This window comes from Lissotriton vulgaris, chromosome 6 (assembly GCF_964263255.1).
Source record: "Lissotriton vulgaris chromosome 6, aLisVul1.2, whole genome shotgun sequence".
Lineage (NCBI taxonomy): Eukaryota > Metazoa > Chordata > Amphibia > Caudata > Salamandridae > Lissotriton > Lissotriton vulgaris.
The window spans coordinates 188,106,696-188,133,169 of NC_141694.1; the positions used below are offsets into that span (position 1 = coordinate 188,106,696).

A 26,474-nucleotide genomic window follows, 5' to 3' on the forward strand; every position below is an offset into this window, starting at 1 on the left:
GACCTGCCTATAGTATCCCAAGAATAGCCTCCACAGCTTGGCTACTCCTACCTAAAGTACTGCCATTTCTATCCAGGGAGACATCCAAGCAGACATTAAAGTCTCCTCCCAAGATTATTTCCGCTGATGGGAATCTTGAGATACGACGCCACACGTCTGAAAAAAATGAGGGGTCATCCCTCTCAGGTCTACTCGCAACGTAGTGGAGCGCACATTTGGACTCCTCAAGAGCAGGTTCCACTGCCTCCACAAGAGTGGAGGTGCACGCCAGTATACTCCCATCCTGTGCTGCAAGATGATAGCGACCTGCGCCATGTTGCACAATCTTGCCACCAAGAAAGGCACAGAGGTGGAGCTCACACATCACGAGGATATTGATGATGACCAAGAACAGGCAGAGCCTCATGCAACAGGAGCAGCAGCAACAGATGGGAGATTGAGACAGGCAGAGATCACACGTCGATATTTCTAAGTAAGTAAGGAGGCACAGACAGGCGTAGTATGTGAAGTATGTAGTTTAATTGTCACTAAAGCATGTTAAAGATTCAACACCATGGTCCTACATTGTCTGTGTCCATGACTGGGTGGTCGCAGTTCTCCTCACTGTGACCTTTCCTGTGGGTTGAGGCCATTTTTAATGTTTGTGCCCACGCACTACAGTGCGGGATGCACAAGGCTGGGTCTCAACACTTCTGGTTGGTGCCTGGGTCAGAAATTTGGCACCTGCCGCTCCTACGCATCTCAGGGACAGGAGTGCTGGAGCCACTCCTGCTGGTGGACTCTTCAGTTTCATCGACACCTGTGTCTCCAGAAGTGCCTGCCTGGTTTGTGAGCATCTGCTCCATGGCAGAGGTGACCCTCCCCATCCCCCTTGAAAAATCTGTGCAGCAGTGCACAATTGAATCCTGCATGGCGACAGAACACCGGCACAGCAGTGAGGTTGCTGTGGCAAAGCGGTTCAGGGCTTTTGACTGCTGCCGCATACACTGGCGCTCCCTGCGCCGCTCTGAGTGGGCTCTATCCAATTTGTCACAGAGAACACTCATGTACTGTGTGATGTCTGTCATCCCCTTTGCAATTGGCTGCATGCTCTCAGCCATGTTGCCAATTCCATGGTCAATGTTGGATATTTTGCAATTGATACTGCTCACCTGCCTGTGCACTGCCAACATTGCCTTCGCCTGCAGGCGCTGCACCTTTACCATGGTGGCCTCTAGTCCACAAAAGACCCCCTCTCCTTCCTGGCCTTCACCTCTCTCCCGTGCCCTTCGGCCAAGAACACTGGCCCGCACAGCGCCTGCAGTACTCTGCTGCCTAGCCTTGTCAGCCACAGGTGGATTACTTTGCATTTCACCCTCCTCATCCTACTCATCTGAGGTTTGCAGGATCCTTAGAGGGGGCACATCAAGCCTCCTTGCCCTTTCCTGCACAGATGACTGTGTTGTTGGTTTAGGGTAAAGTGCTGCTGGTTCCAACTCTTGTGTCCCAAACAACAGAGGTGACTGAGGCTGTGGTGTTGTGGGTCGCTCAGGTGTTGTGGCTTCCTGCGCTGTGGTGTTGTCTTTCTTAACAGCGCTGTGACCTGCTCTTTCTTTCTTCTTTTCCCTCCTCTCAGTTGTTGATGCCCTCTCCTCCCTTTCTGGAGCTGTACTGCGTGAGAACTCTCCTGTGGACAGATATGGACATTGGGTAAGTGGTGTCGTTCACCTGTGTGTCATGATTAAATTACATTTCTATCACACAATTGCCTAGTCTACATCAGCTTCTCGAAGTACTGTGTGGCATGCCTTGCAGAATTCTATGGTGACTGCATTGAATGTATGTACCTATGACTACGTCTCCCATGATGCATTTCTGGACATCAGTAAAACCTGCTCTGGAGTGTTATGCTTACACACACAGTGGGGATGGGGGACAGGGAAATGGGTGTGGATTACTGTCCATGCATCATACCTTGTTTCTTTGCAGCTCTGGCAGAGCTATCAGCGTCCCCAATTAAATGGATGCTTTCTGGCTCCAGGGTGGATTCCACCAGCTCCTCAAGGTCTGTTAGTCTTGGTGCTATGTTTTTTCCTCCACCTGTGGCTCCAGCTTCCTTTCTTTGTTCAGCAAGTTGTTTCTTGGTGATGGTATGCAGATCGTACCATCTTTTCTTGAAGTCATCAATACCCCTGTGCGTCACCCCAATGGCATTGACCTTTGTCTGGAGGTCAAGCCATGTATTACATTTCACAGACTCTGCAACATGTAGAGACTGTTTACCGAAAATTTGGGTGTGGTGCTTGACCACCTCTTCAACAAGCACCTGCAGTTCTGCTGAATTGAATTTTATTTTCCTCCTGCGCTCTGCTGCATCCTTCTGGCCATCCTGGGACTCCATTCTGGCGATCAGGTATGCTCAGGGAAGCCTGCTCCTCTCTGTTTCCTCCTGCTCTGCAAACAGCTCAGTTTCTCTGCACCTGCATGGGTGTGGCCACTCCCAGGTACTGTGGAGGGGTGGTTGCATCTGATTGGTTGGATCCTCTGTAGCTTTGTTGTGGGGTGTGGTAGGTGTTACTGATTGGATCACAGGCTCACATGAGTTCCTTTTCATATTACCGATTCAGTATTTACCGATTCGGTATTTTACCGAATCGGTAAATACCGATTCGGTAATTCCCATTCATTCCTATGGGGAAGTCGGACCATAGGAATGAATGGGTATTACCGAATCGGTATTTACCGATTCGGAAAATACCAATTCGGTAGATACCGATTTCATTTTCCGAGTGATACCGAATCGGTAATTTTTACCGAATTTTTACTTACATCCCGTTTTCTGAATTTTAAATACCGATTCGGTATGAGTCGGTATTTAAGAGTCGTAATCAGTATTTACCTACATCTGGCCCTAAAATAGGTAACAGAAATCTTTCCATTACCTGATCACAACGGAGACCAAACCAGAGGACCCACAGTAAAGGGATACAGACTGCAAAAGTGGAATACTAGGATCAAGAGCAGCCTTTACCCAACAGGCACTGAGACAAGTAATGCCCTGCTGGTAAATGGAAAAACAAAGGAATTCAGAACAAGGACAGAACAGTAAACCAGAACAAGGAAACAAAGGGAACCACTGCCAACTCAGTGAATATGTGGTCAAAAGCTCAACAGGGAAAACACAGAAATCAAAACTATCAAGCTGGAAATGATAGACAAAAAGGTGAGACTGAGAAACAAGTTAAATATAGCACAATGCTGCACGGGACAGCCACGGGGAAGCAGGACACCAAAAGAAGCAGTAGCTAGAATCAGGACTCTTCTCAAGGTTTCAATGATTTAGCAGTGCAGGCAGCTGGAGAAGAAAGCAAGAGTTCCCACTAATGGTAGTTAAAGCATGAATTATGAAGGCAGACAACAGTCTAAAATCCCTCCTCCCAGATCACAGTCATATAGGGTAAATGGAACTCAGAACAGATGTGACATAGCTGCAGCACAGTGCAGTCGAGAGCAGTTAAAGTCCATTCTCCAGTTCTCTGTCTGAAGGAATGCACTTAAGTTTAAGGAAGCAACAAGTACGGAGTAGAAAATGTTTTAGATCTTGTTTCTGAACATTGCTGGAATTCATGCAAGGGAGCACATGGGCATGTTGTAAATGGCAAGACAGACATTCAAGCAGAATCAGATACACCAAAAGGCTCCTTTTCAGTACTCAAACTTTAAAAGGGAATACATGAAGAGGGTTGCTGTACCTGGTCAGAAGCGCTTTGAGACCTGTCGGTGAGTTGGCGCGATACAAAACCCAGTTACAAATTACAAATTACAAATGTACCATAATGCATTAGGAATGGTAAGCAAACATTGGAATAGAATCTGGAGTGTATTTGATTTGATTTCCAAGAGGGCTTGTAAAGTCTGTGAATAAACATTGAGGCGCAGCACATGTTCCAAACAAGTGTCCATGACAGAAGCAGGCTCATAAAAGGTCTTCAAATAGCAAAGCCCAATTGCAGGTTCGAAGGATCTCAACAGAAATAGTTCATATGGGTCCATTCTCTCTTCTGGCACCAGGAACCCCACATCTTCTCTGATATGAGAAATCACCTGTTAGGAATCAGGTGCAGTCCTCTTTCGGTGACCATGGCCTGTTGTCACATGATCTGCCAGTTCAGGATATAGGTCAGTTCTACCTTACTGTCAGGGCTTGTTATTGCTCACCTGTGGGTTCCTGTTGGCTGGTTCCTGTGTTCCGGGATTCGTTTTGCTATTTCTCACGGGCTCGTGAGACCTGATATCCTTCCTTTTTCCCTTCCTTTGAGCATTTTTGAGTCTGGTCCCCTTAGTTGGGTTCTTTTCTTTTCCCTCGTTGTCCCTGGGTAGTGAGGTTAGTGAGTTAGGGACCTTTTGAACGTTTTTGTCCCGTTTATCTGGTGCGTGTGCATTATCACGTTTGTTTTTTGTACTGGGGGGGCTTTAGGGTTTTTTTTGTTCTCCTCCTGACCGGCACCTTGTTCCCTTTCCTTTACGAGGAGAACGTGAGGATTGTGACTGCGCTTTCATTATCTTTTGCGCGGCTCCTTAAAGCACCGCTCCATGTCGTTTTGATGCGGAAATGACGTTTTAGGTCGTTCCGTGAGTGCTAAACAATCCCGTGTGTAGAGAACGCTAGTTTGCATTCCCAATCCCTCCCAGTATAGTTATCCAGTTCTGGTGTTCACGCGTAGATTTAAGCGTGAAGGGGTTTTTTTTCTGTCCATGTGGAGTATTTTCCCCGATATCAGTAACGTGCAGAGAGACACCTTGTGTTCATTTTTGACCTAACCATTTGGATCCAAGAGGAGAAATCTTGGAGGTGAATAGGTCGTTTGCTGTCTCCACGATACAAAACCTGTGCTCTTGACTGGTAAGCATATATGATTGTGGTAACAGGATATGGTCACTGATGTTGAGTTTCAAGGTAGGGCATGTATTGTGAAGTGTATGTTTTTTGTGTTTGTGTAGGTGCAGAAGCGTGGAGGAAGGAGCAGTTCGTTCTTCGCTCTATAGGGGTGGTAGACTTGGTGTCTCCCCATAATCCACCCCCTTTCTGAGTCATCAGTATACTCATTATTTACATCTTGTGAGTGGCTGGTGAGTCGGGGAAGTTGTTGGTACATACTTCGTTCCTGCAGTGTGTGGGCTGAGTGGGAACCTAACAGAATAACAAGCCTACGAATAGTCACACTGCCCGGACGAGTACGGACGTGGATGCGGGAGGTCCACCGGGTGGGGGCACTGATGCCCCTACTATGCAGGACGTGATGGGGGCTCTGGCAGCCTTACAGTCCCAGGTACAGGACTTACATCAGGAGAATGTGGGCTTAAGGCAGGAACTGGGGGCTGTGAGAGCTAGAGAACAGGTACATACTAGAGGGCCTAGCCCTGTTATACAGCCTGCTACGTTTCAGTATGGAGGGGCGGGAAAGAGCACTAGTGGAAGTGGGGCCCCAATTGCGGTTACTGTGACCTCCCCTGTTCCTGTTCCATTGGCTCCCCCGGAGAGGTTTATGGGAGATAGTGATAAATTTGGGATGTTCATGAATCTGTGCCAGTTACATATTATGTGCAGGCCTGGGGCCTTTCCCAATGACCCTGCTAAAGTCGCTTTCACAATCTCATATTTGGCTGGCACCGCTGCTCAGTGGGCTATTCCTTTGGTGGAAAGTGATGATCGTGTGTTGAATAATTATGCGGATTTCAAGGAGTTGATGCGAGGACTGTTCGCTAAGCATGCTTTTATGCAAGCAAGCGACACGGAACTATTAAAGCTACGGCAGGGCAGACAGGATCTCTTAACGTATATAGCCTCTTTCAACCGGTTGGTGTCCGAGACTCATTGGCCGGCGGAGAAGCGGACTTCTTTGTTCTATCAGGGTCTGTCTGAGGAACTTAAGGATGTGGTATCGCAGGTGGTGAATCCACCAGATGACTGTGCTGCGTTCATAGACCTTGTTGTGAAACTAAACCACGGATTGTCAGAGAGGAGGGGTGATCGTAGTCGTTTCCAAGTATCCCGCGGCAGCTACCTAAAACCAGACATTAAGCCACTTGGGGAGCATAAGAGTGCCCCTGAACCCATGGAGATAGGGGGAGTAAGAGGGCCCTTGACCCCTGAAGAAAAGAAAAGGAGAAGAGAGTTAAATCTATGCCTGTATTGCGGACAGGGAGGTCATTTTGCCAGGTATTGTCCAGTTAAACCGTCTCGTGCTGGGTATGGAAAGAGGGTTGCCTTTGTCCATGTGGACTATCACCCCCAACTAGAGGATGAGGTGAGGGGACGGTACGAAGTATTGGGGGCAGTGGATTTGGTTCCTAGGCATTTTATTATCACAGCCCACCTGTTGCTTTCAGTGCATGATCAAGTACCAGTGTCGGTGTTATTGGATTCCGGGGCCACCGGTAACTTCATAGACATCTCCTTGGCGGACAAACTGGGGATTTCTTGTCATTATAAACAACAACCAGATCCAGTGAGAGCCATTGATGGGACGGAATTGACGTCAGGGTGTATTACACGTCAAACCGTTCCTTTAGGGTTGTTGTGTGAGAATGGGCATTCTGAGATGGTGGTGTTTGATTTAATCGATGCTCCTTCTTTTGGTTTGGTGTTGGGGGTTCCATGGTGGCAGGAGCATAATCCCAGGATTGATTGGGTGCAGTGTTTGGTGACGCTGGATTCCGTTCATTGTTTGAAACATTGCTACAGAGAGGCCAGTGAAGGGATCCCCCCTCTGTCCTGTGCAGCGATGGAGGTGGGTTCAGTTCCACCGCAGTATTCTGCATTCAAGGATGTGTTTGATAAGGGACAGGCTTAGGGTCTCCCTCCGCACCGATCCTTTGACTGTAGGATCGATTTGGTGCCCGGTATTCCTTTGCCATGCAGTCGCATATATGCATTATCAGAACCCGAAGAACTGCATCTCAAGGAATATATTGATGAGATGCTGAAGTTGGGTTTTATTCGTCCCTCCTGTTCGGCAGTGTCATTAGCGATCTTTTTTATACCGAAGAAGGAGGGTTTGTTGAGAGCCTGTGTGGATTATAGGACCTTAAATAAGGCCACGGTGAAGAACAAATACCCCATTCCGCTTATCCCCGTGTTGTTGGACCAGCTCCGCAAAGCCACGGTGTTTACCAAATTGGATTTGCGAGGCGCCTACCATCTTATTCGTGTTCGACCCGGGGATGAGTGGAAGACGGCTTTTAAGACCAAACATGGCCTATTTGAGTACTGTGTGATGCCGTTTGGCTTATGTAACGCGCCAGCGGCGTTCCAGTTCTTCATTAATGAGGTTCTTAGTGAGTATCTGGATAGGACTGTCATCGTCTATCTGGATGACATCCTTATATTTTCGAATACCGGTGCTAAACATCAAGAACATGTGACACAAGTGCTACAGAAATTGCAGGAACATCATCTATATGCCAAACTAGAGAAATGTCAGTTCAGCACCTCTGAGGTTGAGTTCTTGGGATTCATTATCTCAGCGGAAGGTATTCGAATGGACCCTAAAAAGATTCAGGCCATTGTGACCTGGCCTATACCATCCACAGTGAAGCACATTCAGGTGCTTCTAGGGTTCGCCAACTTTCATCGGCGCTTTATTTCCCATTTTTCTGATATAGTGGCACCCATGACCCGTCTGTTGAGGAAGGGGGTTCCCTTCATTTGGTCGGTTGAGGCTCAGGATGCCTTCCAGTTGTTGCTTAGGAAATTCACATCAGCACCTGTGTTGACGCATCCTGATCCTGCCCTGCCGTTCTTTGTGGAAACGGGTGCTTCATCGTGTGCGGTGGGTGGAGTGTTATCCCAACGGGAGGAGAGTACAGGTCATATGCACCCTATCGCCTTTTTCTCTAAAACTTTGCTGCCGGCAGAACGTAATTATACCGTGGCGGAAAGGGAATTATTGGCTGTGAAGCTGTCCTTTGAGGAATGGCGCCACTATCTATGGGGGGCCCGGCATACAATTACGATCTATACCAACCATAAAAACCTGGAGTTTTTCCGGTCAGCCCGGGCATTGACTCCGCGCCAGATTCGATGGGTCCTATTCTTCAACGAGTATGACTTCGTGATAACTTACAGACCCGCAGCGCAGCAGATCAAATCCGACACTCTTTCCCGGATCCATGTTGATCCAAGAGAAGTGAGTCACTTAAAGGAAGATAGACCAATGATCGATGAGGAGAGGATCATAGGGGTCGTAACAGCTGATGACTTTCCTTCCCTGGTGAAAGAGCGGTTACGTCAGACGGATTTGGCTCCTTGGTTGGTATTATCCCAAGTGGTATCTCAGGATGGGTTATTGTATAACGAGGGCCGGTTGTTTGTTCCCCCAACCCTGATGTCGTAATTTGACAATGGCCGAGTTAGCGCTTAGCTGTGCTACACGTTTTCCCGCTTAAATTGACTATACATGAAACCGCCATTTTGTATGTTCCGGCGGCCATCTTAGACCATAAGCGGCCTCGTGGCTAGCGTGCCCTTTAGTCCGTTGTCCGCACTACTGACCACTCAAGTTTGCCCAGCAACAGGCTATTTTTAGTATTGGTCATCCCGTACATGCGCAGTCCCCACTGACCATTCGCCCCTCAGGAATGTGCCGCAAACTGACCAGCGGGGTTGAAACCCTGCAATGAGCTGGCTGTGTTCCAAAAGATGACCTTATATGTACATAACGCTTTGTAACTTTGTGCCGCCTATCTTTTATTACCTGTAAACTGTATAAAAGACCAAGTCACACCGATGTTCGGTGTGATACTTCTTGCATTACCGAAGGGTGCTGTAGGAATGTACCACCACCCCATGGGGTCTTAATAAACTTGTTATTTGAATTTTACAGCTTCCGTGCCAACAGTTCTTTCAATGTAAGTGGGTTATCTTCGGAACATGTAGGCCTTGGGAACCCAATACTACAAATTGGCGACCACGAAGGGACTCATCGGCGACTCGGATGCCCGAAGGAGAGGTCGTGACGAAGGTTTGGAAACTCGCCATGGACGCGTACGCTGCCACCGAGTGACCTGAGTCTTGGCACCCGCTGTGTTTCTTCCTTTCCTTCCGATCTGACCTTCCAGGTGGCGCCGGTCTCCGACTGAGTACTCGATCGTCTGCGTTGCTGGATGAGTGCCGTTTGGCTGATTCGATTAAAAGACCTTGGCAGTTGGAATCTGGACCTTTGAGACTTTGGGTAAGATTTGTGTTCGGTAAGGTAATCTGCGGACGCTTACTGAAGTTCTATGATTTGTGATCGGTAAGGTAGTCTTCGGACGCTTGCCGGAGTTCTATGACCTACGATTTGAGTTAGCTAACGTTTGTGAATTTGTGTCCTTTGAATTTATATGTGTAGTGCACTTCACATAGGCAGGCATGTAGAGATGTTTCTCTATCTTTGTTTTTTTTTCCTTTTGAGCGGCACATTTGTGTGAAATACTGTAAGTGCCATTTAATACGGTGTCACGCTTTTGTGATACTTTTTGAACATGCCTGTTTTAAGCACACTCCGAGGGATGTGCTGTTTTGGAAATGGTACCACAATTAGGTTAGCGGAAGCACAGCCGGCTCCCCCAGAAGGCACACCAAATAGGGAAATGTATATCAAATTTGGCCTTCCCCCTATAATGTACAGTAAATTATGGAATAAGTATACTAAATCGGATCCTGAATTGCAATGGCCTCTACATGGGTCGTTCGATTTGCGCAAAGTACAGTTTGTGGAGCAATGTCTGTTTCAACGCAGGTCTAGACAAAACATGTTTGATTGTGTGCGAATGTGGGAGAAAGCGGTGCGTGAGCGAATGAAACGTGAAGTTGCCTTGGCGGACAAAGAGCAGCGTAAGGCTGCTCGGGATAAGGCTTTACAGCTTGAGGAAAAGGAGGCTCAGGAAAAGAAAGAGAGGGAGGAACGGGAACGTAAATTACAAACGACTGGTCAATTCCCAATTCATCGACCGCTTTATCCTGTCCTTAATAATGAAATTGATGATTTTTCATTGCTAGATCGGTCACCGCCTCCGTACGTTTCGCCTACGGCTCCAGCTGCAGATTCGGAGGATGATGGACAGGATAAGTCGGAAAAGAAGGGTGTATCTGCTCTCAGGTTTTCTGCGGAGAGATCCGCACATTTACGTAGTTGGGCTCGTAAAGTGAATACGTACTATGTTTCTCAGTCTGAAGTTGTTACGGAAAGAAGTAGCTGGACGGATCATGAATTACTGTATTTTCTGTCTCATTTGGCGGATGAAGTTGTTGCCGCATATCGTCAATTTTCAGATACGTTAGAATCTAAAGCTGTGTCAGTTCACCGTGAGAATTTGGATAAAGGTTTATTTGATCTTGCAGATGTTGATGCCTTTTACAAGCAACTGATCCAGCTGCGAGATGAGACTACCAGATTGCGGGAGGAGCGGAAAAAGAATAAGGAGTCCGGGCCGGAGTCTAATGTGCAGACTAAGGAGTGTTCTCTCCGGGGTTCAGATAAGAATTCTGCATTGCATGTTATGCCTATGCGTGAAGCCGCACCCTTGTATGTTCCACCAAAAGGGGAAGGTACAGATGATGATAAATTATCAAAGGATGCAAAGGGATATTTTGTATATAACTGGGTGTATACGCCTTGGAACAGAGCAGATGTTATGGCGTTGAAAAATTCTTTACCTGATCTTTGTAAAAATCCAGCGGCATTCTATGAAGGGGTGGAAGGGGCTATTTCATCTTGTGTGATGACTCTTGTTGACATAGATCTGTTTTTTGGGTTAATTCTTCCACCTGATATGTGGAGACAGATTCGTAAAAATAATGATGAGACGATACTTGGGGGTACCTGGAAAGAAATAACGGCAGCTGATTTAGACAGGGAACCGGCATGTAAGCCTTGCCAGCTGATATTGGACCTCCCGGCGGCTATTTTGATTAAATTAAAAATGCTCGTACCTTCTAAAAAGATCGATTGGACTATGTTAGCTTCATGCAAGCAGAAGCCAGATGAAACGGTTTCAGATTTCTTTACACGCTTTGAAGAGGCGTTTCATGATTACAGTGGTCAATCTTTAACGGAGGACACGGGTAGGCATTTGTTTGTTGATAGGTATGTAGCTAATCTCCTACCGGAGATTGCAAAGCGATTGAAATCGAGTGAAAGTTCCTGGGCCACGGCGACCCCTGCGTCTTTGTTAACTATGGCTCAGTATTATGAGCGGCAGGAGTTGGAGGCTAAAGAAAGTGTTGATAAAAAGGCGAAGGAATTGAAAACGAAGGTGATGTTGGCGCAGGTTCGGGGAACACAGGGTAGAGGGAATGATAGAGGTAGACGAGGTGGAGGGAATACGTCGTATGGTCGTACAGATATAGCGGAGGATCAATGTGCCTATTGTAAAGAGTTTGGGCATTGGGCTGATGATTGTCCGGTACTACGTGAACAGCGTAGTCAGCGTGGTCGAGGAGGCGGAAGGTCGAGAGGAGGTTATTCGGGAGCTAGAGGAAGTGGAGGTGATCGTAGTAGGTTTGGAGAGAGGGGCCGTGGCCAGGATGAACGTAACACGTTTGATAGACGGAACCAGTATCAGATATCAGAAGGCGAGAATGTGGAACATCAGGATTATGTACATGCATAGGATTGCGTAGGATGGGGTACGGAATCAGTTGAAGTGCCAGTAGATCAGAGTGGTCCATATGTATCAGCGGGCATCCTGGGTTCTACTGATCAATTTCTAGTCGACACAGGAGCTACTCATAGCGGTTTGTCTAAAAATTTGGTTCCGAGGGCTCCCCTGTCTGGCGATATGATAACATGTGTAGGGTTTGATGGCACACCCTCTCCTAGCCCATTATCGAAGCCTCTTGCACTTTGTCTCGATAAATTTTTCAGTTTTGGCCAATTTTTGTTATCACCTTATACCCCAGATAATATCCTGGGCATTGATTTGCTTAAATATTTTCGAGCAACAATACGCTGTGCTCCTGAAGGGGTGCGGGTTATTCTAAATGACAATTACCCAGATCCGAACAGATTTTTCACGATTAAGAATGCTGAAGCATTGGCCTCTCTCCCGCACACGTTATGGGCGACCTCAGACACGGATGTGGGAGAGATGCGTATTCCACCTATTCATATTACTGTTAAGGAGGGGGCCTCTCTGCCACGGGTACCACAGTATAAGATTTCGAGGGAAGGTGAAATTGCCCTGACACATATTGTTCAAGATTGGATGACTGTGGGGGTGGTGGAGGAGGTTCCTTATAATGTTTGTAATAGCCCCATTCTTCCGATCCTTAAAAGAGATACTGACGACAAAGTCTATCGGTTTATTATTGACTTGAGAGAGATTAACAAAATTGTCATTCCCCAATATCCGGTGGTGTCCGATATTACGACTCTGCTTACATTGGTGCCACCAACGGCCACGACCTTTAGTGTAATTGACTTAAAAAACGCATTCTTTTCCATCCCCGTCCATCCTGATAGCAGATATTTGTTTGGTTTCACGTTAAATAATAAATCGTATAGATTTTGTCGTGTTCCCCAAGGTTACACCGAGAGCCCGAGTATCTACTGCCAGGCTTTGAAAAGACAGCTTGATTCCTTTGAGTTACAGTCTGGGGTTGTCCTTATCCAGTATGTGGATGACCTTCTGCTTGCCGCAGACTCCTATGCACAATGTGAGGAGAGTACGATTGCGTTACTTTCTTTTCTGGCACAGAATAATCACAAGGTTTCTAAGAAAAAGCTTCAATACTGTAGACCCAAGGTGACCTACCTCGGTCATCTTTTGTCTAAGGAGGGGCGTGCATTGACATCAGATCGAATTCAGGCGATTTTAGATACACCAGTCCCCCGCACGCAGAGAGATGTACGTGCCTTCATAGGTTTAACGTCAGTGGATCATGGGGTTTTCGCACATTATAAAACCCTTGTTAGCATTACTGTCCAAATCTACACCAATGCCCCTTGAATGGACAGATGAATGTCAGAATGCCTTTGAGCAATTGAGACAGGCCCTTTGCTCTGCACCCGTGTTAGGTACACCAGATTACACGAAAATGTTTACATTGTACGTGCACGAGAAAGATGGGTGCGCGTTGTCAGTGTTAGTGCAGACACACGGGGATAAGCAGAGGCCATGTGCGTATTTCTCTGCCCTTCTTGATCCTGTAGCACGAGGATTACCTGGGTGTTTCCGAGCAGTTGCAGCAACAGCAGTAGCTATACGACAGAGTGAGGGAATAGTTTTATCGCACAAATTGTTGGTGTTAGTTCCCCATGCAGTCGATGCCCTGTTGAATCAGACGAAAACCCAGTATCTCACGAGTGCACGTTTGACAGGATATGAGCTTACACTTTTGGCGCCACATATCACACTGAAAAGATGTGCTACCCTGAACCCTGCCACTTTATTGCCCTATCCGGTCGAGGAGGGTCAGGAAGAAAAACATCATGATTGTGTTTTTCTGACTGAGGAACAGACAAAGGGTCGTGTCGACTTACAGGATATGCCACTTCCAGATGTGGATGGGGAACTGTGGGTTGATGGATCGTGTTTGAGGATGCCAGATGGTACGACTTCCGCAGCATACGCGATCACGACACTTAAGACAGTGGTAGAGACAGCTAGAATACCACAGAAATCGGCTCAGGCAGCAGAGCTGATAGCGTTAACATGAGCCTGCGAATTGAGTGCTGGCCTATGTGTGAACATCTACACAGACAGCCGGTATGCCTTTGGAGTAGCACATGACTTCGGGCTACTCTGGAAGGAGCGTGGGTTTTTGACTTCTCATGGAGTTCACATTATGCACGGAGAACTAGTGCGTGATCTCCTAAACGCGTTGCTTTGCCCAAAGAAAGTAGCGATAATAAAGTGTAGTGCCCATAAAAAGATCACTGATGAAGTGGGTCAAGGAAATGCCTTTGCGGACAGCATAGCGAGACAAACGGCTATGTCTCGAACTGACTCCCCCTTGTACGTTGCACAATCACAGGCTGAGCGATGGAGTGATGCTAGAGCAGAAATCTTAGATATTCAGAAATCAGCTACTGAATCAGAACTCGCGGCATGGGCAACAGATGGGGTACTAGATGATGAAGGTTGTTGGAGAAGCAAGGACATGGAGAAATGGAAATTGCCTGCAGCGTACTTGCAGGCGATGGTTCAGATGACACATGGGTTGGCACATGTGGGAGCTCTCGCAATCACTCGACTGCTAACACGAGTTTGGGAACATCCCGAGATTGCTAATACTGCCAAGAGAGTAGTGCAGACCTGCCTGGTGTGTTTGCAACACAATCCTGGAAAGGGGACCCATACTCCGAAAGGAGCGTTCGTTCCACCTTCCGCACCATTCGAGGTACTCCAAATGGATTACATCCAGCTTGAGCGTTGCAACAACCTGAAGTATGTCCTAGTGGTGGTATGTGCTTTTAGCAAATGGGTTGAAGCTTTCCCCACGAAAGACAATACAGCTCTGACAACAGCGAAGGTGTTGCTCAAGGAGTTTTTCCCTCGCTTTGGAGTTTGCAAATTTCTGTGGAGCGATAATGGGCCTCATTTTGTTGGGAAAATTGTGGAGTATGTACTGAAGGGGTTAGGGATTCAGCAGAAGTTTCATGCTGTGTTCCACCCTCAGTCGGCAGGCCTGGTTGAGCGGTACAATGCTACGTTGAAACTCAAATTGGCTAAGATTGTGGCATCCACGTCATTGAAGTGGCCGGATGCCTTACCGCTAGCATTACTCTCTCTTAGATCAGTACCCCACTCCCGAACTGGCCTCACACAATATGAAGTGGTGTTCGGAAGGCTGATGAATATTTGGGCAGTGCCTAAGCCGCGATTGATACATGATGTGCCTTGTATAATGATGAATGATTATTTGGCACGATTAACAAATTATTTGCTCTCTATTCATCAACAGGTTCGAGAAGCGCTCCCTGACAACTCTACTGGAGAGGGCCATGATCTTCGCCCTGGCGACCATGTCATGATCCGGTCGTTTGAGAGGGCAAGCAGCTTGGAACCGAGGTGGCGGGGCCCCGAGCAGGTCCTTCTGGCGACCCGGACAGCAGTACGAGTGACCAATAGGAAGCGGTGGGTGCACTCAATTCACTGCCGGCGTGTCTCTCCTGATCTGGTGAATCCTGCTGTGCTGACTGACTACAAGGAGATTCTGGATAAAGAAAAGAGCCCAGCTGTGACATCGGCCGAAGTTGAGGGAGCCTTCCCGGACCATACTGTTTCTGGACGAGAGCGTTACAATCTACGGCCACGATAAAGAAGATTTTTGGTTTTTTCAAGACTGGTTGGTTACCGCTCTGGGGTTTGTGAAACGGAAACCGGGAATTCCAAGGGGGGGGGGGGGGATCAGTTCTGCCAAGTGTAGCGACACCCGTCTTGGCCCGGAGAAGAAAACAACGGCTACCTCGGAGCTCAGCACCGTATTTTTCTTTTTTTTAGATATACATACATGTGTATTTGAGACTTTGTGAACAATTTGAACTATTTGAGAACTTTTTGAACTATGGCGTCATCTGCAGCACGAGATAAAAGAATACTTGGTGCCATCCTTTTCGTCTTGACCATTGTGGTAATAGCGGTGATAGCTTGGGTAGTTGAACTTGTGGTACCTGCACGCGAACATTTGCTGCCGACTACCCCGGCTCCATCTGAACATTTTCACTTCACTTTGCCTTACCATGAAGAACGGCACCGACAGACTTATTTGAACAATAGCTTTATTCAGATCCTACATCATACGCATAATATGACAAATACGTCTAACTGTTGGGTGTGTGGGATGTTGCCGGGGCACCAGAAGAAAGGGGGCACCCCACTCATTCCACTCCCGTTTTCACATAATGGGTCCTGCAATGCCTGGTACACCCTCCTCTTTACTCTGAGATGGCCAACGAAAGGGGGGGTGCTTTTCCGTTTGAATAAAATATGTTTCCATGACAAGGATGGGTTTCCACGGGCTGAAGGTACTCGATTTGAATGGGAGGAGTACCGGCCCGATAACATATCTGCCCCGCGTGTGTACGGCAATCAACGAAACATCAATGTATCCAGCTCACATGTCATTAATGTTATTGCTACTAAGGCTGATTTGTGTACAAGGAATAAAGGGTCGATTCCGGTGGGGAAAAGTGAATGCAACACCACACTTACTTTTGATAGCCCGAATGGCATCTCGTTTGTAGCATCTCGCAATACGTATTTCATTTGTGGAACAAAAGGTTACCATCAACTTCCGCTGGGATGGTTAGGCACATGTTATGTATCGTTTGTACTACCCCCTGTATTCATTGCCCCGCCAATGTATCATAATGACTATGTCTTGTACCACGATTTTGTCCTGAATAGAGTTAAGCGGACTGTTGTTCTGGATGATGTCGACCAGACTGATACTGCCTTGCAGCAATATGTGGACTTTAATTTGGGATTGTTTTCCTTTGTGGGGGCCGCGTTGAACAGTCGGAAAATAAGACGATTGACACGTGTTGTTGAGGCTGTAGCAAATGATACTGCCATTGCACTTGGGAATATTACTGAAGAACTCCAGATTTCTAGGATTGTTACGCTCCAAAATAGGATGGTGTTAGACGTTGTCCTAGCTGATCGTGGGGGGGCATGTAGAATTATCGGAAGCAGCTGCTGTGTATACGTGCCTGACAATTCTCCAACTGTTTATGATGCCATTTCCAAGCTACATGAAATAGCTGCTGAAATACACCCGGATAATGGCACTTGGACACTTTCAGGATGGTTCTGGTCAATGCTCACCACTTGGGGTTGGAAGCTGCTAACAATTCTATGCGTCATTGTTGGAATACTGTTCTTTGTATGCCTATGTATTCAATGTGGCCCAGTTTTTTGCTCTATGTGTTTATCAGCTTGTGTACCATCAAGACGAGCTCTTGCCCATGACAAAATGATGCTTCATAAAGAAGTTACTCAAATAATGCTCATAGATATTGAAGATGAACACCCTGATTATGTTCACTATGAGGTAGCTTCAGCTAAACGCTAAAAGGGTCATCTGTCGTAATTTGACAATGGCCGAGTTAGCGCTTAGCTGTGCTACACGTTTTCCCGCTTAAATTGACTATACATGAAACCGCCATTTTGTATGTTCCGGCGGCCATCTTAGACCATAAGCGGCCTCGTGGCTAGCGTGCCCTTTAGTCCGTTGTCCGCACTACTGACCACTCAAGTTTGCCCAGCAACAGGCTATTTTTAGTATTGGTCATCCCGTACATGCGCAGTCCCCACTGACCAGTCGCCCCTCAGGAATGTGCCGCAAACTGACCAGCGGGGTTGAAACCCTCCAATGAGCTGGCTGTGTTCCAAAAGATGACCTTATATGTACATAACGCTTTGTAACTTTGTGCCGCCTATCTTTTATTACCTGTAAACTGTATAAAAGACCAAGTCACACCGATGTTCGGTGTGATACTTCTTGCATTACCGAAGGGTGCTGTAGGAATGTACCACCACCCCATGGGGTCTTAATAAACTTGTTATTTGAATTTTACAGCTTCCGTGCCAACAGTTCTTTCAATGTAAGTGGGTTATCTTCGGAACATGTAGGCCTTGGGAACCCAATACTACACTGAGAGAGATGGTGTTGGAGTGGTGTCATTCCTCTGCATTAGTGGCACATCCTGGGATGCGGAAGACGAAGGAGTTATGTATGAGATGGTTCTGGTGGGAGACTTTGGCGCGAGATATCCAGAGTTTTGTGACCGCTTGCCCTGTTTGTGCCATTACTAAGCCTTCGCACAGTAAGCCCTCTGGTCTTTTGCAGCCTTTAAAGGTCCCTCCTACTCCTTGGCATACCATCAGTATGGATTTTGTGACTGATTTCCCATCTGTGTCTGGATTTACAGCCATTTTGGTGGTGGTAGACTTATTCACGAAAATGGCGCATTTCATCCCGCTAGCCAAGATCCCTACAGCTAAGGAGATGGCTTTGGTTTTTATGATCTCGGTTGTAAGGATACATGGCTTACCGTCTGCAATTATATCTGACAGGGGGGCTCAGTTCGTGTCTCATTTCTAGACGGAGCTTTGTTTGGTACTCATGATGGAAATACGGCTGTCGTCAGCGTATCATAAGCAGTCCGATGGCCAGACGGAGCGTACCAACCAGACTATGGAACAGTATTTGAGGTGCCTGATTTCGTCCCTGTCATGTGACTGGGTGATGGCTCTTCCCATAGCGGAATTTGCGTATAATAATAGTCTGCATTCCGCTTTGGGTATGACTCCTTTTTATTGTTCATTAGGGTACCATCCCAAGGCGTTAGCTATCCAACCTACTGGGCATGTGCCAGCCATTGATGACGTGTGTAAGAGGTTGAGTGACATCTGGGAGGAGGCAAGGGCGCGGTTGCAAGAAGCTAAGGCTGATATGAAACTGCAGGCAGACCGACATCGGGCCCCCGCTCCCTGTTATCTAGTGGGCGATCAAGTATGGTTGGCTTCTCGCAATCTGAGATTGCAGGGGTCTCGGAAATTGCAGCCACGATTTGTGGGCCCTTTTCCGGTGCTTCAGGTGGTGAATCCGGTGGCTATGAAGCTTCAGTTGCAGCAGGATAATAAAGTTCATCCCGTGTTCCACACATCCTTGTTGAAACCTTATGTTCCTACTGATCAGGTGTTACCCCCTCCTGCTCCTTTGGTGGTCGATGGACAGGAAGAGTTTGAGGTCCAGGCTATTCTAGATTCCAGGCGTAGGAGAGGACGTTTATACTATCTGATTGATTGGAAGGGATATGCCCCGGAGGATAGGACGTGGGAGCCAGCTGGAGGGGTGCATGCGCCTCGTTTAGTTAGGATGTTCCACAGACAGCATCCCCTGAAACCCCGACCGGTGGGGAGGATCATTGGGGGGGGGAGGGGTACTGTTAGGAATCAGGTGCAGTCCTCTTTCGGTGATCATGGCCTGGTGTCACATGATCTGCCAGTTCAGGATATAGGTCAGTCCTACCTTACTGTCGGGGCTTGTTATTGCTCACCTGTGGGTTCCTGTTGGCTGGTTCCTGGATTCGTTTTGCTGTTTCTCACGGGCTCGTGAGACCTGATATCCTTCCTTTTTCCCTTCCTTTGAGCATTTTTGAGTCTGGTCCCCTTAGTTGGGTTCTTTTCTTTTCCCTCGTTGTCCCTGGGTAGTGAGGTTAGTGACCTTTTCCACGTTTTTGTCCCGTTTTTTTGGTGCGTGTGCATTATCACGTTCGTTTTTTGTTCCGGGGGGGGGGGGGCTTTAGGGTTTTTTTTGTTCTCCTCCTGACCGGCACCTTGTTCCCTTTCCTTTATGAGGAGAACGCGAGGATTTTGACTGCGCTTTCATTATCTTTTGCGCGGCTCCTTAAAGCACCGCTCCATGTCGTTTTGATGCGGAAATTACGTTTTAGGTCGTTCCGCGAGTGCTAAACAATCCCGTGTGTAGAGAACGCTAGTTTGCATTCCCAATCCCTCCCAGTATAGTTATCCAGTTCTGGTGTTCACGCGTGAAGGGTTTTTTTTCTGTCCATGTGGAGTATTTTTCCCCCGATATCAGTAACGTGCAGAGAGACACCTTGTGTTCATTTTCGACCTAACCATTTGGATCCAAGAGAAGAAATCTTGGAGGTGAATAGGTCGTTTGCAGTCTCCACGATACAAAACCTGTGCTCTTGACTGGTAAGCATATATGATTGTGGTAACAGGATATGGTCACTGATGTTGGGTTTCAAGGTAGGGCATGTATTGTGAAGTGTATGTTTTTTGTGTTTGTGTAGGTGCAGAAGCATGGAGGAAGGAGCAGTTCGTTCTTCGCTCTATAGGGGTGGTAGACTTGGTGTCTCCCCATAATCCACCCCCTTTTCTGGGTCATCAGTATACTCATTATTTACATCTTGTGAGTGGCTGGTGAGTCGGGGAAGTGGTTGGTACATACTTCGTTCCTGCAGTGTGTGGGCTGAGTGGGAACCTAACACACCTCTGACATCTGAGGTCAACTTGCTGGCTTCTGTGCTGTTCTGCTGAATTATCTTCCCCAACAGACTGAGCCCCTTCTATACCTTTGGACATTTTTTGCAGATCAGAGGTTTCAGCTTTGTCAACGACACACATAACCGGCACAACCCAGATAGGACCAGCTGAACATTCTTTTTGGCACCTAGGAGCAAAGCAGAGGGAACTAATTGCCCACATGTTGGGGAATACCAACAGAAAGTGACAGTCCATGGAGGCCAGACTGAAGCAGCTTTGGGGAGCCAGGATATGATAAGTTGCCTGCAGAGAGGGTAAGAAGGTGGCAAGACACTTCCTCTTTCAGAGCCATTGGTTTCAGACTACTGATGCTCCACACACAACAAGTCATGCAAACATTCAGCAACAGGAACCTGGTGGAGGCAAAGTACAATGGAAGCCATGCCTTTTCCTGCTAGGACTAACACCGTTTAGACAGCATTGACCAAGGTCTGTTGAAGGCCTATGATCTGTTGAAGGCAACAAGACATGGACTATGTCTCTTTCTTTTTTTCATCCTAACCTTTACTACTCTGGGTGATGGCATCAGCTTTGTCTAATTTTCAATCAGATTGGCTTCAGGAGCAACAAAGCAGGGTGGAAACTGATCATTATGATAAGTCAGGAACCCAGGGTGTAGATAGGAAGATGATTAAGAAAGGTAAGGGAGGTAGTGCACTGAGCCCGACAAGCAAGATCCTACCCACAGCCGACCTATAGAGCAGTGGTCTCATTAAGATGTTATTACAATTTTAAGAATACTACAGTAGTGAAATTGCTCAAAGTACTAATGCAATGAACACTTGGCTGATCCATAAATATCTATAAATTATGATTGTTCTGCCATAATTGCTACAGTGTGCAATGTGCCATGATGTACAGCATTAAACTTATTTCTCATGATTAGGAAGCACCTGTAAATTCCTACTCTAGTTGCACTGTTGCTGAACCAATGCAATGGCGTTTACTACTATGTTTAAAGTAAAATCGATGCTCAATGAATTAGTACGCTTCTGCAAACCTAGTAGAAACAGACGTAATATTATGACAAGAAGAAGCGAACATTTTTTATGACAGTCAGTAACATGATCCAAGTTAAAACGTAAATTCTCTGAGTGTAAAGCAGATTTAAATTAGGTTTTAGAGGCTATTGTAGGTTGCTGAAAATGTGTCCCAAAGCCATTCCTTGAAAAGGAAAAGCCACTTCCTGCTGACCTGCTGTTAAGATACTTTTACCAGGTTACCTGACACAGAAGCTGTTACCCTGTAGGGATCAGACCTGCCAAAACCTTCACAATCTGTGACAGGATTGAACAATGCCAGATATCTAATTCTAATGGGAGCTCCTCTTGTTGAGTTGTCTTTGGCAGTTGACAAAGACTCAGTAATTACATTAGGAAAAAATGAACACAGTGTTCTATATATTAAAGATGTGTGCAATTTTCCAGATGTGATGCAAATGACCAGGGTCGGAAAATACAAGAATTACAGTTCTTTTATGTGTGGCACCTCAATACCCAAACACGTTAGGGTCTGTTCACAAGCCTAATCCACCTGTGAGTATATCCACACTTGTAAATGTACAGTTATCAGTAACTTTACTACTTTTGGCTATTCACCATTTCCAAGTATAATGTAATTGCAAAGCGTGGACTTATATATCTCCATATCCTCCGTATAGGAGTGGAGTCTCTATAAACTTAATTTATGACCGTAAAGTTACTACAAAGAGCTTTACAACCATATTTTCTGTCCACACACTTGGTGGAGACCTGTGCATCCAAAATGACGACCTCTGCCACGAGGGCAGAGAGCTCCGCCACTGGTGCAGAGACCTCTGCATGCAAGAGGGACACTTGCACATGGACAGGACTAGGAGAATGATATAGACAGCCCTTTGAGTTACATTTGTGGTAAAAAAAAAGTACAAACAACTGACCTGGACGGACTCCATTTGCATTCAGCCTTTTGGCTGGAAGGGACAGACTCTGTCAATGCATTGGGGAAGGATGCATGCACTGAGGGGGATACATAAAAATGGCATGATGAGAAGCGGTGGGTGAAGGAGATGTTCTCCAGGGTACAGGTGGCACAAATTCTTTCTGGAGGAACACCTGGATCATATCTCTGTCTCACCCCCCTTGAGAAGGCTGTCCTCTCCACAATGCACACCCGACTGCTATATGGGCTGCCTCCACCACTAATATGGTGCAAAATAAGATTCTAGCCCCTGCTAACTAAAAGCAAACTGACAATCACTCACCCATATTTGTCCTTCGCCCATACCTACGTTGTTAGATACCCCTCAAACAAAATCTCTTACACATACCCAATAAGTACCTAGCTGATAATATTTTTTTTATTTCAATTTGTTTCATACAGCCACTCTTTCAAATGCATTGGTGGCTTTGGTTGGGGCAGGATTAATTGAGGTTTAGCAGGGCAACCCCCAGGACAGGTCTTGCAGCACAGCCCTGCCCCACACACAGGTTATATCCATACGCTAACATTGTCACACACACATGATAGGGAATTCAAATTTGTCCTTAACATTCATGTTGTAACACTGTTATAGACTCATATTTGTTTCCCTTTTTTAGGCTCTGTTTTGTTGTTAAATCCACCATCTGCCACAAAATCGACTTCCCCTCCTGGCACTACACCACAATCAAGACTGGCACCAGACTCCACATGGCTTATAGCGCCTGGTAAGTGAAATGACTATTCTTTTGGTTTTATCTTTTAACCTTTTTATGTTACTTGATAGGGTTGCTGTATATCTTTTTTCACACATACATATTTGCACTTGGCCAATATGCAATGCAAGTCTGACAAAATTGTGTATTGTATATGATGGAGTAGGGTAGATTTGCCCTTAGACTTGGCAACATAGTGGAAGTAATATAAGATATCTGCTAGACCTTGTCTTAACTTGCAGGACAGGGATCTTTATGGATCTCAAAATGAGTATTCAACCAATCTAAATAACATGTTCTTGAATGAATTAGGATGAGTTAATCCCTTAAGTATGCCGGTCTCTCATGTCAGCTTCTGTCCTACAGATGCTGATGTTCACTTTGTGAACATCAAGACCAATAACATCCGGGAACACCCTGGCCTTGGCTATACCTACATTGTTAGACCACCCTTTTGTATCCAACTGTAAGGTAAGTCTGGGAACCTCCGAAATTCAACTTCTGCATCTCATCATTTGTTTCTTCAATAAGTTATTCATCCTAATGTTTTTATTATATAAAATGCTAGTAAGACTTTTTTTATTGATGTATATTGTTTTCCTATGTGCATATCTAATATGTCATCATTTAGGGTCCTGATTCTGATCCACTTTCAGCAAGGTGCTCTTTGGGGCTGATTTAAAGTATGTCCCTATTACAATAGTAGCATATCAGGGGTGCTAGCATTCTTTGTGGCTTTAAGTAGCTCATACAGTCCCAGTCACCCTGAGATGCAGTCACAAATGGAGACCGTCCTGGCCCATCAATAGTTGAAGTGGGTGGAGAAGCAAGATCATTCATTGGAATGAATGAATGTTCAAAATGTACTTTTGGGGTAGGAAACTAGCAATAGGCTATCTGATTTAGAAAGCATAATGCTGTGCTTGTCAAAATGTTTTTGGTCGAGAGTACTACTAATCATTGTTCTTTTTATCTTTAATCCTTTCATGTGGATCCAAGGGTAAACATGCATCCCAGGGCCAGGGAATTGCAGCTGCTGCTTCCACAACCACCATCAAAGCTGCAGCGTCCACTTCCACTATCACCACTAGTGCCACGACAGATGGTTCTGCTGATCCCAGTAAGTCATGTTTATTATTATTTCTTACTTTTATCTATTCCCACTAGTAATATATCATGGTCTACTGTACTTACTTTTATTTCATATCTCTTACCTAATGTTTCGTATACCTGCATTTCCCTGTGTTTTCCAATGTCTCTGTTTCTGCAACTCACTTTCTTTTTTTTTCGCAGCTTTCTTCTGCTCCCTTATTTAATAAACATTCCTTCACTCCTCTTGTACATGTCTTGTGTAGTACTGTTAAGAGAACAGATATTAGTAACATAAAGAGGATCACAGGCCCATATACTCACAAAACATGTTGGTTGAGAAGGCTTTCTTGAGGAAACACTAACAAAATACAGAGATAGTTGTCTTATACTAGTAGTTTCCACAACAGTGCAGAGTGGCACGGATGAGATGCAAACCAATACCATATGTCCTCTGTATTCCCTTCCACTCAGTCATAGCATTTAGTTCTTATCCATTTGTTGCCTCATACCTCCATTAGGAGAAAATGTTTTTGTTTGACTACCTGGTTTTTAAAATGCTGTCAATCAAACTTACCAAAGTAATACTTTTGCTAGAAGATAGCTAACCTAACTTTAGTGAGGTCTTTCTGTACCTTGTGAAAAATAATTAGGTGGTTAATCTGGTATGTAAAATGGGTGCATTATGTTTGTTGTCTAAGTGTGCAGTCCACCAGTGCCGTCGCCAGAGCCAGTCAGCCTGAGATGGAGAAGACCAAGGTAAACATAGGGGAAAAAGTCCTTGTTGTGGTAGGGACAAGTGGTAAGTCACCTTGCATTCTACTTGGCAATACTGTATTTGTTGGGCTATCCTGCCCTTCACCTCCCTGTCCATGGCATTTCATCACCTAAAACTGTAACACAATTTCATTCTGCGCTACAGTGTATGTCTGTTTCTCTAGAGTATCAAAATGATCATGATCACCAGTTGAAAACTGCTGTCATGCTCCACATTACTTCGGCTCCGACATATGGCGTGGTAGTGATGTTCCAATCATGCTTTGGATTTAGAGAGATGTCAGAACTCAAGTAATGCAGAGCGTGACTGGTGATCACAATAACTTTTATACTGTAGAGGGACAGGGGGCGTATTACCAAGGAGTTGTGATAAATATGGCAAAGCGCGCTTATCACTGTTATTCTTATCGCCGGCTATTGCTGCAATTAATCACGGATTGTATTATCAACGATTATCTCAAAGGCGATAAGAAATCCAGCAATAACGGGATTTTCTATGGAACATCGCTGGTTTCCCACCAATGTTCCATGGAAAACGGCAATATACTTGATAATATGGCCCTGTGGCCTTAGCCGCACAATCCACCCCCCATGTTCGGTATGCCTTAGTCAGGAATTTAACAGACGGGAAATTCCTGTGTTAAGGCAGAGTTAGCGCGATTAAAATGATCGCTGCAACTCGTTGGTAATATCGCGATGCTGCCATTGCGATATTTACCTGTGTTGTTTCGACAGCCACGCCTACTTTGCATCTCATTAGCGATGCGATGGTAGGCGTGCTGGAAAAGGGCGCTAAGTAAGGAAAACACTCGCTAACGTGTCCTTGATGATATTGCGATATCATTATCGCTGCTTTTCGCCTGAAAACAGACGCTAAAGCGGTGATAATTATATCGTCAGCCCTTGATAATATGCCCAGGGTGACCAGTTTATGAAGAAGAGTTGAGACCTTATTGAGTATCTGTTTTGGCCTGGCCTCGCGGTTATTCGTGCAACTTTCCCCTGAAGAAGGAATCATCGTATTTTGAAATACATTGGGCGTAAATAATATGAAGCAAATACTTTTTGGATAGTACACTGATTATGTAAAATGGTAGGATTGATGATAATTAGTAAGATGCTAAAAGAATTTCACAACAAATTGTTTTGAGTGACAATTAAATGTATGCATTGAAGAATCTTTTGAAACTTGTGAGTGATTGATTTGATAAATTCATAAATATTGTATGCTGTTCCACACAATCATTATTGTATGGGTTAATTGAAATTTACATGAATGTGAACAGACAGGACATGTTACAGCATGGCACACAACAACATGTTTAACACTCAAAGAAGGTTTGAGTAAATTAAAAATAGGAGCGCACCACCTACGCTTTTTCGTGAATAAACAAGTGTTTGCAATGAGCATTACAATTTTGGAATTTCTTTTCTTTCTTGCTATAGCTACTCCTGCTACTGGAGGTCATCCAACCCAGCGGAAGCTAGCCATCCGGATGTGCCACTAGCTAGGCCTTCCTTAACCCAGCGATGAAGGTGCCTGCTGCTGGAGTGCTGGAGGACAACTGCCACACAGAACAACAGGAGTCCCCCAGTCCCAGTCATCCCATCACCACCTACTCAGCCACGATTTCGGTGAGCTGGCACACATCGTGCAGGACCAATGGATCCTGGCCCGAGAGATGGCCAGAATGAGGCAGGACCTTGATGCCTTCAAGACTTAATATTCTATTCCTTTTTTTGCTGGGGGTGGGAGGGTCTGTTGCGGGAGGCGAGGGTGTTGGGAAAGGACCACTTAAATTCTTTGGACATTTTTGGATTTGCTTGGGGAAGAAGGTGTGCCTGTTGTGGGTGGAGAGGTTTTGTTGTTTAATTTTTCCTATGTGT

At 45.9% G+C, this 26,474-nt stretch overlaps 1 long non-coding RNA gene across 1 annotated transcript; it reads left to right on the top strand.

The window, feature by feature from the left end:
• The first annotated feature begins 274 nt into the window (after positions 1–274).
• On the top strand, positions 275–22,715 carry LOC147707002 (uncharacterized). The gene is made up of 3 exons (XR_015296434.1): positions 275–472; positions 1,616–1,689; positions 22,626–22,715. It is a non-coding gene; the product is annotated as an uncharacterized LOC147707002 (long non-coding RNA).
• Positions 22,716–26,474: the final 3,759 nt, after the last annotated feature.